This window comes from Aquarana catesbeiana, linkage group LG04, assembly GCF_042186555.1.
Source record: "Aquarana catesbeiana isolate 2022-GZ linkage group LG04, ASM4218655v1, whole genome shotgun sequence".
NCBI lineage: Eukaryota > Metazoa > Chordata > Amphibia > Anura > Ranidae > Aquarana > Aquarana catesbeiana.
In genome coordinates this window covers 160,542,044-160,556,483 of record NC_133327.1, presented here as the reverse complement: position 1 = coordinate 160,556,483, position 14,440 = coordinate 160,542,044, and the positions used below count along the sequence as shown (strand labels likewise).

At 39.8% G+C, this 14,440-nt stretch overlaps 1 long non-coding RNA gene across 1 annotated transcript in view; it reads right to left on the bottom strand.

The window, feature by feature from the left end:
• Positions 1-3,639: 3,639 nt before the first annotated feature.
• The window catches only part of LOC141141435 (uncharacterized), a 76,638-nt gene continuing 65,837 nt past the window's right edge, over positions 3,640-14,440 (bottom strand). Inside the window, exon 4 of the long non-coding RNA XR_012244076.1 lies at positions 3,640-4,018. This is a non-coding gene — a long non-coding RNA (uncharacterized lncRNA). The remainder of the gene's footprint in view (positions 4,019-14,440) is intronic.

Sequence of the window (14,440 nt, the reverse complement as noted above, 5' to 3'; positions counted from 1 at the left end):
TGATCAGGAGTCAATAACCATAGTATTCAGATAGAACGCTGAGCCAAAATGTAATCACTTCTTATGTTAAAGCTTTGAAGAATGCTTTATTGAGAGGCTAAATGAGCAAATGTTATTACCTCATCTGTTTTCTATTGCCCTTCATGTGAAACATAAAAAAAATCATCCACGCCATTTGAAGATCCTGTAAAACTGGTATTGACCCATATGATTCCAATATCACTCTGGAGTTTTTTTGTGTAATAAATCACTACAGGAAACCCCTCTACCTTAAAAATAGAAAAATAAATATGATGGACGTCTGTGGATTGAAACTAATAAACTGGTACACACAAGTTATTGTATTAACTTCATGTGGAGTGTTTTTCTGTATTTAATATATTGCGAAAGAGGACCTGTAACTTTAACACGCAGAGAGTGCATGCTATAATAAATGTTACCTTGCTGTGTGTTATAGCTATGTGACATTACCTGTGTCCCTACACTAGAGCATCTTCCTTCTGGATAAATAAAATAATTAAAGCCCAACTCTGGACCCAAGAAAAAAGCTACCCTTACAGTGGGATCCCACCTGCATCACACATTAAAAACTGCAAATTATGACACTGAAAGACCACACAAAGCCTAAAGCTTCAAAGGGAGAAATGGAGAGCACTGTAGCTGGCCTGAGCAAGGGGTAAAGTAAGTAATACAGCCTTCCCATCACCCCCAAATTAAATAAGTATTTAACACTGCCTCACTGCAAGAGTTTTTTTTCTTTCAGCCTGAAGTTGAGCTTTATTTAATACCAATTAAAATGTGAACAGGTACAAAATACACTCACATGGGTTCTAAGTATATTCCTAGTAGAACAGTTGATTTCTGATTCTCAAACTCATGGATCAACTCATGGACCCAATAGTCATAGTTACTGATGGGCGACTCTGCCCAGACTCAGTTTGCCATGGGTTTGGTTCAAAATTTGGCCGTGCCAAACCTAGAGGTAAATCCCATAGAAGTCTATGAGGGGTGAATCTTGTTAAATTCTGGCTATTTTTTTTTTATTTTACCATATGTACTCATTTTGATGAAGGTAGAACAGACAATAGAAATCGTACATCATATGGGACATAGCCAGCTGAGTCCCCAGAATATTAATCTCCAGGTGAGGAGGAGTAACGATAGGTTCTGGTGCAGTGGGTTGCTTCTGTGTCCCCTGCGCAAATGGAGCAGGAGGATAAGTCAGCCATCCTGCTTGCCAGTCAAGCCACGCTTCCAAATTGTGGCTGGTTGTAGAGCTAATAAGCAAAGACATGGAAATCTGGGTAGTGTCATGAGGGTCCAGTGTAGTTTTTTTTTAAGTGTACAGCTGAGAGAGGTTCTTTCTATGCAGCTTTAAAAGCAACATTGAAGATACTCTAAACCTTTAAATAACCTTTAGAGGATAACTTGTTGTACTTGGTTATATAGAACAGTACAATTTTCAAGGACAGTCACAGCATACACTGGCACACACAGCATATTTTTAGCATATATTGTTTTTATTTTCTTACAATTATCTAGGCTTACTCATAGCGGAAGCACCCCAGTCTTATGGATTTTAGTTTAAAAAAACTACATTAGTTCTTAAAGGGACACTAATCTGTATGCTCCACTATAATGGCTGGGCCCCAATGAGCTGGCCAACAGCAAAAAAAAGAGAGTTGAACTTTTATAGTGGTATAACTTGCCCTAGTTAGGATTGCCCCAGTATACAGTTTATAAGAGGTTGTGCTTTATACCAATTTTTTTCAGCAGTTTACTTTTTCTACAGTTTATCCATTTTTCAGTATATATCTACTTCTGGTTACCTTATTGCAGTACATTTCTTGCAATTGCTTAACTATCTGCTGTGTCATTATGGGTGTCTATACCTTGAGCCTTTGGGGTATTTCTACCAATATCTGCAATAAATATTCAGTGTCAGTGTGCATGGAGCTATTTTCAGAGTCATGGGCACAGGAACAAGGGACCCAATGCATCCAGCGGCTCTTTTTGGGGGTAAGTGCTACATACTGAGGTTAAAAGATTGCAATATTAAAAAGCAAGGCTAGACCCAAATTTACTAGAAACAAATAACACAATCCGGGGCTTTACTACATAAATGAAGATACTGCAGAGAATATATAAGTGTAAAATTGGCCAGCAGCAAGACATTTTAAATCAGGGATAATAGGCCTAACTGATGTATAGTACATTTTTATCTATGGGGATGGGGGAGCATTGAATGTGTGATATAATATAATATCTGCTGTGTCATTATGGGTGTCTATACCTTGAGCCTTTGGGGTATTTCTACCAATATCTGCAATAAATATTCAGTGTCAGTGTGCATGGAGCTATTTTCAGAGTCATGGGCACAGGAAAAGGGACCCAATGCATCCAGCGGCTCTTTTGGGGGTAAGTGCCACATACTGAGGTTAAAAGATTGCAATATTAAAAAGCAAGGCTAGACCCAAATTTACTAGAAACAAATAACACAAGCCGGGGCTTTACTACATAAATGAAGATACTGCAGAGGATATATAAGTGTAAAATTGGCCAGCAGCAAGACATTTTAAATCAGGGATAATAGGCCTAACTGATGTATAGTACATTTTTATCTATGGGGATGGGGGAGCATTGAATGTGTGATATAATAGAGGGTGGTTTATTTGAAGTTTTAACATATCAAAATATCAAAACACCAGACATACTCCCTGGGGCAAGTGCAAAAAAAAAAATATCACAGAAAACAGTCAAAAAATTAAAAGAACTGTGCAAAAAACAAACAATAATAAGAGGCATTTCCAAGGGGCCAGTAGTATTAGTACAAAAGATAAATGGACCAGTGTACAAGAGCTTGAACAGAAACATAAGTGTCAGAATACGATCCATGCGATCATGAACGGGAGCAATGGATAAACAGTCTATAGACAATGTAGGAACCCCCATATATCTATCCCCAAACTGGCAAACATATAAGGTAGATAAAGCAGTACCAAACTAACCAAAAAAAAAAGAATTGCATTCATGCTATCATGAATGCATGCAATTCATGAATTCATGATGGAAAAAATGGAAGACTATTGTGATATGTATAAAAAGAGACAAAGATCAAAAGAGGTAGAGTTGCAGTCTGCTTCTGTCTTCTGTTTATGGCAACCTCTGAATTTTTCACAGATAAAAGCAATAGATATCTGTAGCATTGTATGTGATCATCTGGCCATGGGATTTTTTTTCTACATTTAATGCTCACTCACCTCTGCTAGATTTCCTCCACCACTGGAAGTCTGGAACTGTGAACCTCTTTGTACCTAGCCCCTATTACTGTATCATCAGTACAGAAACTATATCTTGGATCGAGTTGTATTAATATCATTTCACAGACATCCCATAACCTGTCGTGTGTGGTGTAATGATGAGAGCAGAGACAATAAACACACAATCACCCAGAGATGAAGAAAAATGCAGGTATTGGATACATTGTGCAAGAAAATGTGTATAGCAGACAACACAGTGTAGAAGGAGTTTATTTAGAAATAGAAAACATAACAAACATATTATTTCATATAAGGTTAATTTATCAGCTAAACGTATTCTTTAGACTTAATTTCATACATACTATAGGTTAATATTGCCATATTCTAATGATTAAATTGTTAATTCTCTACTTACAGAAGAACTTTAGCAAAGATAAATATATTTTAATATAATTATAGTTGTAATAGGCACTGTCTAAAGAATAGTGGACATCAGCGTGGAACTCATTTGTAGCCCTACATTCTTTTAAAATCTATATAATACACTTATTTCCAGAATAATGAAAGATTGGCATAGTGATGCGTGGTGTGAGAGTAGGTGAACTGGTGTTTCTTTATTACTGACCATGACCCTGAAAAGAAAAACTAGCTTCTTAGTAACCTTCTGATCTTTTCCTCATCTTCTTTGTATTGTTAAATCCACTTTGATTCCATGGAAGCATGTTAAGTAGGGGGAAAGGCCAAAGGTTCCTCCATACCTGCAGATTTAATCAGTAACCAAAGTAGGAGTAAGAATTGTTTAGTAATTGTGATGGTGGCTACCATTAATTGTTAAAAAAAGCATCCAGTTTTGCATTTTTTATAAAAATTCAAATATAATTCAATACACACTTTCAAACCAGCAGTAAAAAGAAGAAAGTACTTTTATACTATTATTTACTATCCTAACTGAAGGTTTGAATATATTTTACACCACTGAGTCTATAAAAGAGACAACAAAAAGAGCACACCAGCCTTGTGCATTACCTTAAAGGAGAAGTACAGCCAAAGCTCCCGTCCCTGCCCCAGCTCCTACCTCCTTCACAGACCAGCACTCCATTTAGCATGGGAGGGGCAGAGCAGAGAGCCAGTGACTGACAGTCACCATCTCTCTGCTCACAGAGCGCTGAGAACCGAGCGATGGGCAGTGTTTGATCGCTCGGTTCTCAGTCTCAGAGCCAGAAGGGGAAAGATGCAGCATTGGACCAATGCCGCATCCACCTAGGTAAGTATGATGAAAGAAAAAAAAATATTTCCATACTTTTCTTTTGCCTAGGTTCACACTGATGTGGGTTAGGAATCGTGTAAGATCAGCTGAACTCGCCCGATTTCAAACCGGCAATGCAGTCCGACTTCGGGGGCGATTTGACAGACATCTGTGCGGGTTCATGCACAGATGTTTATTCAAATTGCCCCCGAAGTCACCAAAAGTAGTACAGGACCTTTTTTTGGGAATCGGTGCAGCGCCCCAAAGTCAGCGTCGCACCGATTTGGATGGTGCCATGTTAAAACGCATGCCAAACCAGCACAATATGAACGTGGGCTGAAAGCACCATTTGTTAATATCAAGATAAATAAGATATACTTACAAATGACACATAGTCGCAGGCTTAGAACTCACTGTAGTGCCAACAGCACAGGGCGGGATCATAGAAATACAATGTGAGGACTTTGACACCAATCCTCAGCAGATACAAGTGCTACGTTATGAGGGCTATAGCCTCTTCCTCTGTGCTCTGTGTACTCCTCTTACATCACATGGAAAGGATGTTAGAAGGTTTCTTTTTTCTTCATTTCACATCTCAATAATTTGAAGATATCTGTCACTGACAGTGCTTGTTTACAGAGTGTGGATGCATACGAAAAAGTGAAGTGGTATATCTGGCAACACCATGTGGATTTTCCCGCATTATGTTGATAGCAGGCTCAATATTGATTTATGGATGAGCGCTTTGACTGCTACACTCACTGTAGATGCATATAAAGTTGTCAACCAAGGAGAAGCAAATATATTCTATTATGCTTTTTTGAAGGACATTGCTCTTGCTGTTTATTACCATTAATGACTTTTAGGGAGAGATTTACAAAAACTGGAGCATGCAAAATCTGGTGCAGCTCTACATAGAAACCAATCAGCTTCCAGGTTCTATTGTCAAAGCTTAATTGAACAAGCTGAAGTTAGAAGCTCGTTGGCTGCCATGCACAATTGCACAAGATTCTGAGTGCTCCGGTTTTAGAAAATGCCCCCCTTAGAATGTATACATTATCTTGTGGGAAGGATAAAGTTTTAACAGTATATTTGGCTGATGATTCAACTCAGCATATACTGTATGTGCTTTCAATGAAAACTACACTGATATCTTCTGTATTTAAGGCCTTTATGATTATATACTATGTTGGTGTTGCAAGTTCTCTTTTGTTTCAACCAGGAATTGAAGTGATTGCTTTTGTTTGAAGACACTTACCATTTTAGGAGTTATAAATTTCAGATATCATTTTAGACCTTCCACTTCCTCAAGAACATTTATGCACTTTCAGTATTATTGATACCTGTAAAGTGCATGTACATGACCAATATTTGGGTATTATATGCACTTCAATAATATATTTGCAGTGGGGTGCTTCTAGCTCTCCAATATACCCCAGTATCTTATATAAATGTAATAAATGTAAATCTCCTCTTGGTCACATTCAAAGCTGGGAATGTGCTGAGTAGTGTTGTTTGAATGGTTCAAGCCGAGCAAAAGTTTGGCTCAACATCGCCCTTTTGGCAAACACCTGAATTTGCGGGTCACTCGCCGAGCGCCCCACAATGCACTACATGCTTCACAGTGCATTCTAGGGCTCTAATTAACCGCTGGTCAGGTGCAAGGATTCGCCAATTAGGGCACCAGAGCACTGTCAGAGCCCTGATTGGACAAAGTGCTGATGACTTTCTCCAATCACGGCTCAGTGTTCATAGTCCTACCCCACACTATAAAAAGTAACTTCCTATAGGAAGCTTTTGCATTGTGTTGGAGTGGAGATAGATAGAGCAGAGCTCAGTTTGCTACTAGCGAGTGTTCAGTTATTGTGGCTCTGTGAGTGTAGAGTGTTAGAGTAGTGTTAGTATAGTGTGTGAGTATAGTGTGTCAGTGTAGTGTCAGTGTGTTGTGTTAGTGTAGTGCAGTGTTTAACACAGCTTTACATAACATTTGACTCTGAGTCTAGAGTGTTGGTGTAGAGTTAGTATAGTGTGTGAGTATAGTGTGTCAGTGTAGTGTGTTAGTGCAGCGCAGTGTTTAACACAGCTTTACATAACATTTAGTGCTGTATACCTTTTTTCTTTTTTTTGGTTCCCGCTTTTTTTTGTTCTTTTGTATTTTTTTCTTGTCCCCTGCCTGCCCCCTTTTTTTTCTGACTGTGACGCTGGTGTTCCCCCTTTTTTTATAGTTTTTACATTACTGTCAGCGTTAGTCCTCCATTTATAGCACATCAAACTCCACTTTTCATTCCAGTACATCCAATCACACATTTCCTAGTTTCTATTAAATCTGGGCAATAAGCCCCTCTCGCCCCCCCCCCCCATGATTTCTGGGAGGCCAACAAGAAGAGGCAGAAGTGTCATTATGAGGGGGTCAGCAGCGTCTATGTCTACAGGCAAGGGGGGACGTGGTCCATCCTCATGAAAAAGAACATTTGTCTCTGTTTGGTGATCTTGCCCATGCTATCCAGCCACAGCATGCAGAGGAGGTGGTGGACTGGCTTATTAAATGATACTCATTGTCCTCACCCTCTATGACCCAAGCTGACACTAGTGCACAGTCAACCAAAGCTGCCAGAGCAGATTATTTTGCCTCCTTGTTCACAGATTCTCCCACTATAGCCCCAGCATCATGCATGAAGGAGTCAGCTGAATTATTTAAACACAGCTCAGCCGCCTCTTGAGGATGCACAGATATTATTTGATTCTGATGTTGGTTCTGAGGTAGAGGAAGGGAGTAACATGAGTCTACAATGAGGGGAAAACACTGATAAACAACAAATTGGCATTCATGTTCCCCCCAGCTGCAGCATATAGTCAAATTGGCTCCAGTGGTGATGAGGATGGAGGGGATGGTGATGATGATGAGGTCACTGACGCAACTTGGGTGACAGATAGAGCAGAGGAGGAAAGTGAGGGGAGAAACACCCCCAACAAAGCAGGATGTCCTCCAGAGGCAGCCATCATGGAACAGTAGAAAGTAGCCATCCTATTACATCAGATTGTGGAGCTGTTATCTCCAAGACCACTTCCCACAGCTCAGCTGTGTGGGCTTTTTAGCCATGTGCAGCCAATTGCACTGTTGCAATTTGCAATCTATGCCACAAGCAGATCAAGCGTGGCAAAAACACCAGCCATTTGTTTACCACATGCTTGACAAGGCATTTAACCTCCCACCACTCGGCCCATTGGCAAGAGCACCCGAAAGCCACACACAAAGGACACAATTCTTCTCCTCCTCACTCCTCCCCTTTCATGTCTACCTCCGCTATTTCTTATGACCTCTCAGTAGCCTCCACTGACAGGGATGATGGTATAGCAAATGGTGCCACAGGTCCTTGCAACACATCTGCCAGCGGCACACCACCAGCTATAGAGTATAGCAGGCAAAATTCTCTGCCCCAGCTGCTGCATTGGAAAAAAAATGACACTCCCTGCCACCCACATGCCCAGTGTCTAATTTCCAACTTGTCCAAAGAAAGAAAGCTTGCAGGGAAAATCAATTTAAATGTCAATATTGTTTTCTTTATAAATGTCAGTTTTGCTGTAGCAGGTTCTATACATAGTACAGATGTGCTACTTTATAGGTAGACTGAGGGGACCCCCCAGGCACTATATTTAAAGGAATTTTTCATTTTTATTGTTTCACTTTAAGCATCATTAAAATCACTGCTCCTTTCAAAACAATCTTTTTTTAAAGTTTTTGATGCATTAGTACATGTACCCCAGGGCAGTAGCCAGGCCCCCATACCATTTTTACAGCCAATAACTTGCATATAAGACTTCAAAATGGGGACTTTTGATTTTTCAAGTTGGGGTCCAATAGACTTCAATAGGGTTCGTCGTTTGGGCCCAAACTTTTGCGATGTTAAAGAGTTCTGGCACTAGCCAAACAGGGGGTGTTTGGCCCATCTCTAGTACTGAGGGAGTTACCTCATGAAGTGGCGGTTGTGTGTTTTAAAGTCCTTTGTAATACAATATGTGATATTCTCAATAAGTGGTAGCTAAATACATACAGTAGCTTTCAGACTTTGGACTTGAGGTGGTCTGTGAGTCTAGATTGTACTATCATTATTTTGTACCATAAATGATCTTTAAGGGGAAAAAGTTTTTTTATGCATTTTCAGGCATTTATTTGTATTCCATATATTTGCTTTAAGGAGCATTTAATTCAGTCTGTTGTAGTTCAACAGGTATTTTTTGGTGGTGTATAGAATTTTGATACAGTACTCTTTCCAAAACACATATTAAAACAGGAAGAGGACAATATTAGTGATTTGCCATTTTTTATATTCATCAAATATTTATTTATTATTGATGTAATTATGTTTATGATATTTATTAATTTCAGATGAGTTAAAGTTTTGTGTTTTTCTAATATGTAGGAGTGCTGCATTTTTATATATAAATTTCACCTAAGCAGCATAATGAGCACAATTCAGATTTTTCGGTTTTGCAGAATGTAATTGTTGGTGAAATCAATAAATTCTCAGCAAACCAGTTTTGTCAAAATTACTCCACTTACCCCAAATATTATGCTATTATGTCACTAACTCCCCTTGCATTGATACATGTTGACATATATTGTAGATTGCTGCTTGCAAGATTTAAAAAAATGCACTGAAAACTCAGCATGATGTTTTACTGACACCCCTGGCAACTCTGTCATTCTAGAACACAATCTGTATGGTCTATGAAGAAATACAGCTTTAAAAGCCTTGGTGAAAACAGACTCTATTGAAAACATGCTCTCACTGGAAAATGCTACAAAGTTTATGTCAATGCATCTACCATGAAGAAGCCCTAAAGTGGGCAGATTGGGCTATTTTAAGAAATTTGTTCATCTTTTAAAGTTGTTCCCCAGCTCTGATTGTCCCAACTGTATTGCGTTTAATGCACAGAGGGCAATCATTTTACCATGGTCTAGGTGGATAACCTCATACACATCAGTATTAAATTTCATTTTCCGTTTAACTGTCCGAGCTGCAATTTTGCAGAGATTGTTCTGTAATATATCAGTATCCTGCTAAGTTTTAAGAAATCTATGTCATTTTGTGCCATCAGCAAAGACAGGAATACACCTTTCTTTTTCAACTACCAGACCAATAACCCCTGCATGCCTGAGGTTACCTGTGATCTATGTAAAATTTGGAAACATTTCCATTACTAACTTGAAACTATTTTTTTACCAATTTAATAGCAATTCTTTTTTTACTTTTGAGGCTGTCATTTTGTAAATTTTTGAGGATTTATGATATGCAAACAATATACTCAAATGTCATCCAAAGTGCCTGGTGTTTAATTTGGGTGATTTTTATCTAGTTTATTTTTTTTTTTTGTAAATACTTTTATTCTTCGTGTGGAGGCTAAATCAGATCATGGAGGCCCAGAACCAGCCACTCTGTGCACCTCCTTAGCAACACATCAACTTTAATGATGAAATATTGCTGTCCCGAGCAAGCAATAGATCACTGCTGTAGAGGTCTATTGCTGCAGTGTGAAGCAGGTTTAAGGGACAGAGAGAGAGAGACAAAGAGAGAGAGAGAGACTGACGTCTTGTATACTGCACTTGAAAGTGAGTACTAAAACTTATAATAAATCAGAAATTCTGTCCATAGTTTCCCATAAAACTGTTGTCATTATACTGTGTTACAGAGCATACACACAGATCATTTGTTAAAGGACTCAACACCAAAAGACTAGGGAGCTAATGAGAAAAGGACCAGAGCTCTAGATTCAGATGTAGCACATGACCAAGACAATTAGTCTGCAGCTGAACAAATCTTAGGAGACAAGACTGTATATAACATAGAAAACACAAAAATTGCCCAGTGCAAAAACCATCCCCCTGATGCTATCTAACAATGATGAGAACCATAAGTGTAACTAAAAATTGATAAAAAAATGTTTAAATTGTAAAAGAAAAATTGTTGTTGGACAGCCCTGGATGTGGTCCATACACGGTGCAATGCAATCGGTCCATCAATATGATAAATGATGTAAACCTTTTATACAATTGAGAATCCCCTCAGCACGGTCACTGCTGGACCTGCTCATTCCTGGTTCCAGTGCCTGTCAGCGGACAGCCGCCAGTGTTGACATCTGCCTGTGAGACATTGTGCCTAGGCATTTGCATCCCCCGAGCGGTCTGGGCATATCCCTCCTTGAGGTCGGCTTTCCGAGGTGTCTGTGTTTCCACCCACCGGACGGCCCCACATCCCATCCATCTCTCTGGCCAAGTGGTGCTCCAAGAATTGACCCATCCATGTCTGTGTTTCCTCCACCTTCCAGCTGGCTGCACACATCACCTTATTGGTGGTGTTTAAGACATAATGTTTTTAGCAGTTACTTGTTTTTTGGCTGTCTACAGACTAGAAGGTCTCAAAGGCTTCATATTCCTCAAAAAGTTGGGACTGAGTTCTGTTTAACTGATGGTTTCTCAATTGTATACAAGCTTTACCTCAGTTACATCATTGACGGACCGATTTCATTGCACAGTGTATGGACCACATCCAGGTCTGCCCAACAACAATTTTATTTTACAATTTTTTACTATTTTTTATCAATTTTTAATTCCACTTTTGCTTCTCATCATTGTTAGATACCATCAGAGCAATGTTTTTTTGCTCTGGACAATTTGTGTGTTTTCTTTGTTAAAGTGTTTGTAAACCCCCCCAAAAAAATATGCAGATTCTGGTCCCTTAAAGCAGATTACACAGCACAGTGCTTGTGCTGTGTAATCTGCCCCCCTTTAAACTGTAAAAAACAAAGTCTTGGGCAGAGACCCTATGGCGGACATAGAGCTGGGGTCAACTCCTCTGCAAGATGGTAGACCTAGAGATACCCTATGCAGGGTACATTTTTACAATATTAAAAAGGTGATTCTTCGCAAGGCATGGCCTATGGGCCCGATTGATTTAAATGGAGTATCTATAATAATTCTTCCTGATCTTTCAAGATGTATCTTGCAGATGCGCCACATCATTAAACCCTTGCTAGAAAAGCTACAAGAAGAAGGTGCCGCATACCACTGGGGCTATCCATTCCACTTATCCATACAGAAAGGGCAGCAATCATTTGTGCTGCGCATGCCAGCCCAACTGCCAGAGATGTTCTCCAGGCTTGGCATCTCTGCTATCCCGGTCTCAGATTGAACGGTTTTTCTACCACCTACTTAGTAGAACTTTTTCATTTTCCTTTTTTTCTTTTTTTCCCCCTCTTTTGCAGAAGCCAAGCAATATGAAGTACTATGTAGAGTGAACTAAATGTATGCTTTGCTAAGGGACTCACACATAAAACACACAAACTATTTTTTTTTTTTGATTAACTTTTTGAAGTTCTCTCATCCCCATTCCCTTTCATCACTCCATGTCACTCTCTTTCTCTTCTTTTCTTTCTTTTTGGATTTCTTGGCTGGAAGGTGTTTAAACATGATCACTGTCTTAAAACGGGTTTATACTATTGCACAAGATGATAATGGGTTTATACTATACCACATGAATAAGATGATTAATGATTATTGATGTCCTGAAAGGTGCCTGCGTCTTCCTGCCCGTGCAACACATCAGCCCCCTTTCTGCCCCCTTTTTGCCCACTACAGGCTGTGCTGAGGAATAGCTGTGGTTGGCCGGGTGCCGGGCAGGACCAGCACAGGTTTCCACTAAGTAGTGTATGTGGGCAATATGTACGTAGGCATGTGGATATGCGTTTATGTTTGCGCTTATGTTTGCATGTATGGATGTTAGGACTGAGGGTATGTTTATGTATGTATATGTGTATGTATGGATGTATGTATGTATGTCTGTCAGATGTACAGGATATGGGTGTGTCTATATACTATAGGCTTTATGCTTGTATTTACATGCTTCCTTAGGTTTACATACAGGGTTTCCTCTTTAGTGTCCTTTAGTTTCGCTGAAGGTAATACCCAGTATATTTTGTAAACTCTATGCTTCAGGCTTTTAGGAGGACATCAGCCACAAAGCAGAACCAACACACAGTTCCCTGTGTGCAATGACAGCACAGGCAGTATCAAATGGTATCAATCTTTCATTCTGTCATATACTGCCACACAAGATTGGCTATCAGGTCACATATAGATATAATAGAAGCTACTAGAAGCCATTATGCAGGTCTAAATGGCCATCTGAACCGGGAGGGATGTAGTGTGTGTGTTGTTTTTTTTCCAGTTCTTCCTTTTCTTCCTTCCAAGGGAAAGAGATAGAGGATAAATTATTTTTTATTGTTCAATCTATTTTTCTTTTTCTTTTTTCTTATTTTTGTTTTGTTGTTGGCTTAGTGAAACATGAGTCACACCAGGGTATCCGGAGTACTGCCTCGTGGCCAACAGCAGGGTACCCTTAGGGAATATGTCCATGCCATAGTGCGTGGTAGGCCCTCAGTTTTCCGTTTTAATAGCTCCCTAAGGGATAAGTCTCTCTCTCTTTTTTCTTCCTCTTTTTTTTTCTCAGGTGCTAGGGCAGGAGATATAGGCTGTAGACTAGAAGTATGGTCTGAGCATCTCCACCTCTGTGGTCATGTTCCACTTTCCCCACATAGGTTTGTGCCCCCTGTGCTCTCCCTTCTAGGACATTTTTGTTATTTTTTTTTGTTTGGGAGGGTACTGCAGGGGTGGGTAGGCTCTATATAGAACCACTTTAGCATAGGTGGGTTTTTTCCCTGTTCTCTCCTCTATCCCCTCTCAGCTGGCGCATTGGATGTAATCTCAGGGACTCCCTATGACTAATGTAAGATGTGTATCCTTCAACGTCAATGGGTTGAATATTCCCAAGAAATGAACAACAGTCCTGCATGAACTCTGGGGTAGGAGGGAACAGGTTGCATTTATAGTAGAAACTCATTTTCAATTTGGGAAGATACCTAAACTTTACAACCAGCGATACCCACAGGTATTCAATAGTACATCCCCTGTCTCTAAGACAAGGGGGGGGGACTATCCTGTTTTCGGGGTCGGTGGCATGGTCTCCTGTTGATCAGAAGAGCGATCAGGAAGGAGAGTCACGTTAGCCTCTATCTACTTACCTAATCAAGCACAGTTGAGCTGTCAAGATGAAACTCTCAATGTCTTACAGGACTTTATGGAAGGGGGATTGATTATAGGAGGAGATCTTAACATATCCCTTGACCCACTGTTAGACACCTCCTGGTCATCCACTCAATTGTCATATTCTTATTTTAGATGAGTGAAAAACACTCTTCAATCTGTATGTTTGGTAGACATCTAGCGGGTCCATCATCCTATTGACCGCGACTATACTTTTTTTTCATTCCCACATGACAGCTACTCTCGAACTGACTACGTAATGGTCTCCCAGTCTCTTTTACCAGATGTAGTAAGCTCATCAATTGGCATAGAGACTTTGTCTGACCTTGCTCCGACCGTAATAGATCTACGTTTAGATACCCCCAGAACTTAGACCCTGGGTGTGGAAATTCAATGAATCATTGATTCAGGATTGCCCACTGCGAAATGAACTTTCCCTGGCTCTGGCCAGAGCTTTCTCTGAAAACGATCTGGAGGATATTTCCCCGTTGACACTATGGGAAACTCATAAATGTGTGATTCAAGGTCTGCTGATTTAAAAGGTGACAGAACTGTGGAAAAATAGGTAATTCAAAATCAGTTTAATCTGGTATCAAACTTAGAATCTATGCATAACAAAATCTCTCTCTCACACTGTAGCAGCAGATCTTAGGGTTCAGCGAGAAAAACTGGCCTCTTTGATCATGCATGACACTAAGACACAGTTGTGCAGGGTCAGAAACGGGTATTATGAACATGAAAATAAATCAGGTAAACTGCTGGCCCACTCGCTCAGGGAAACCTCTCGTAGAAGTTACATCCCACATATTGACACCAGTAAAGGGAAACACTGTA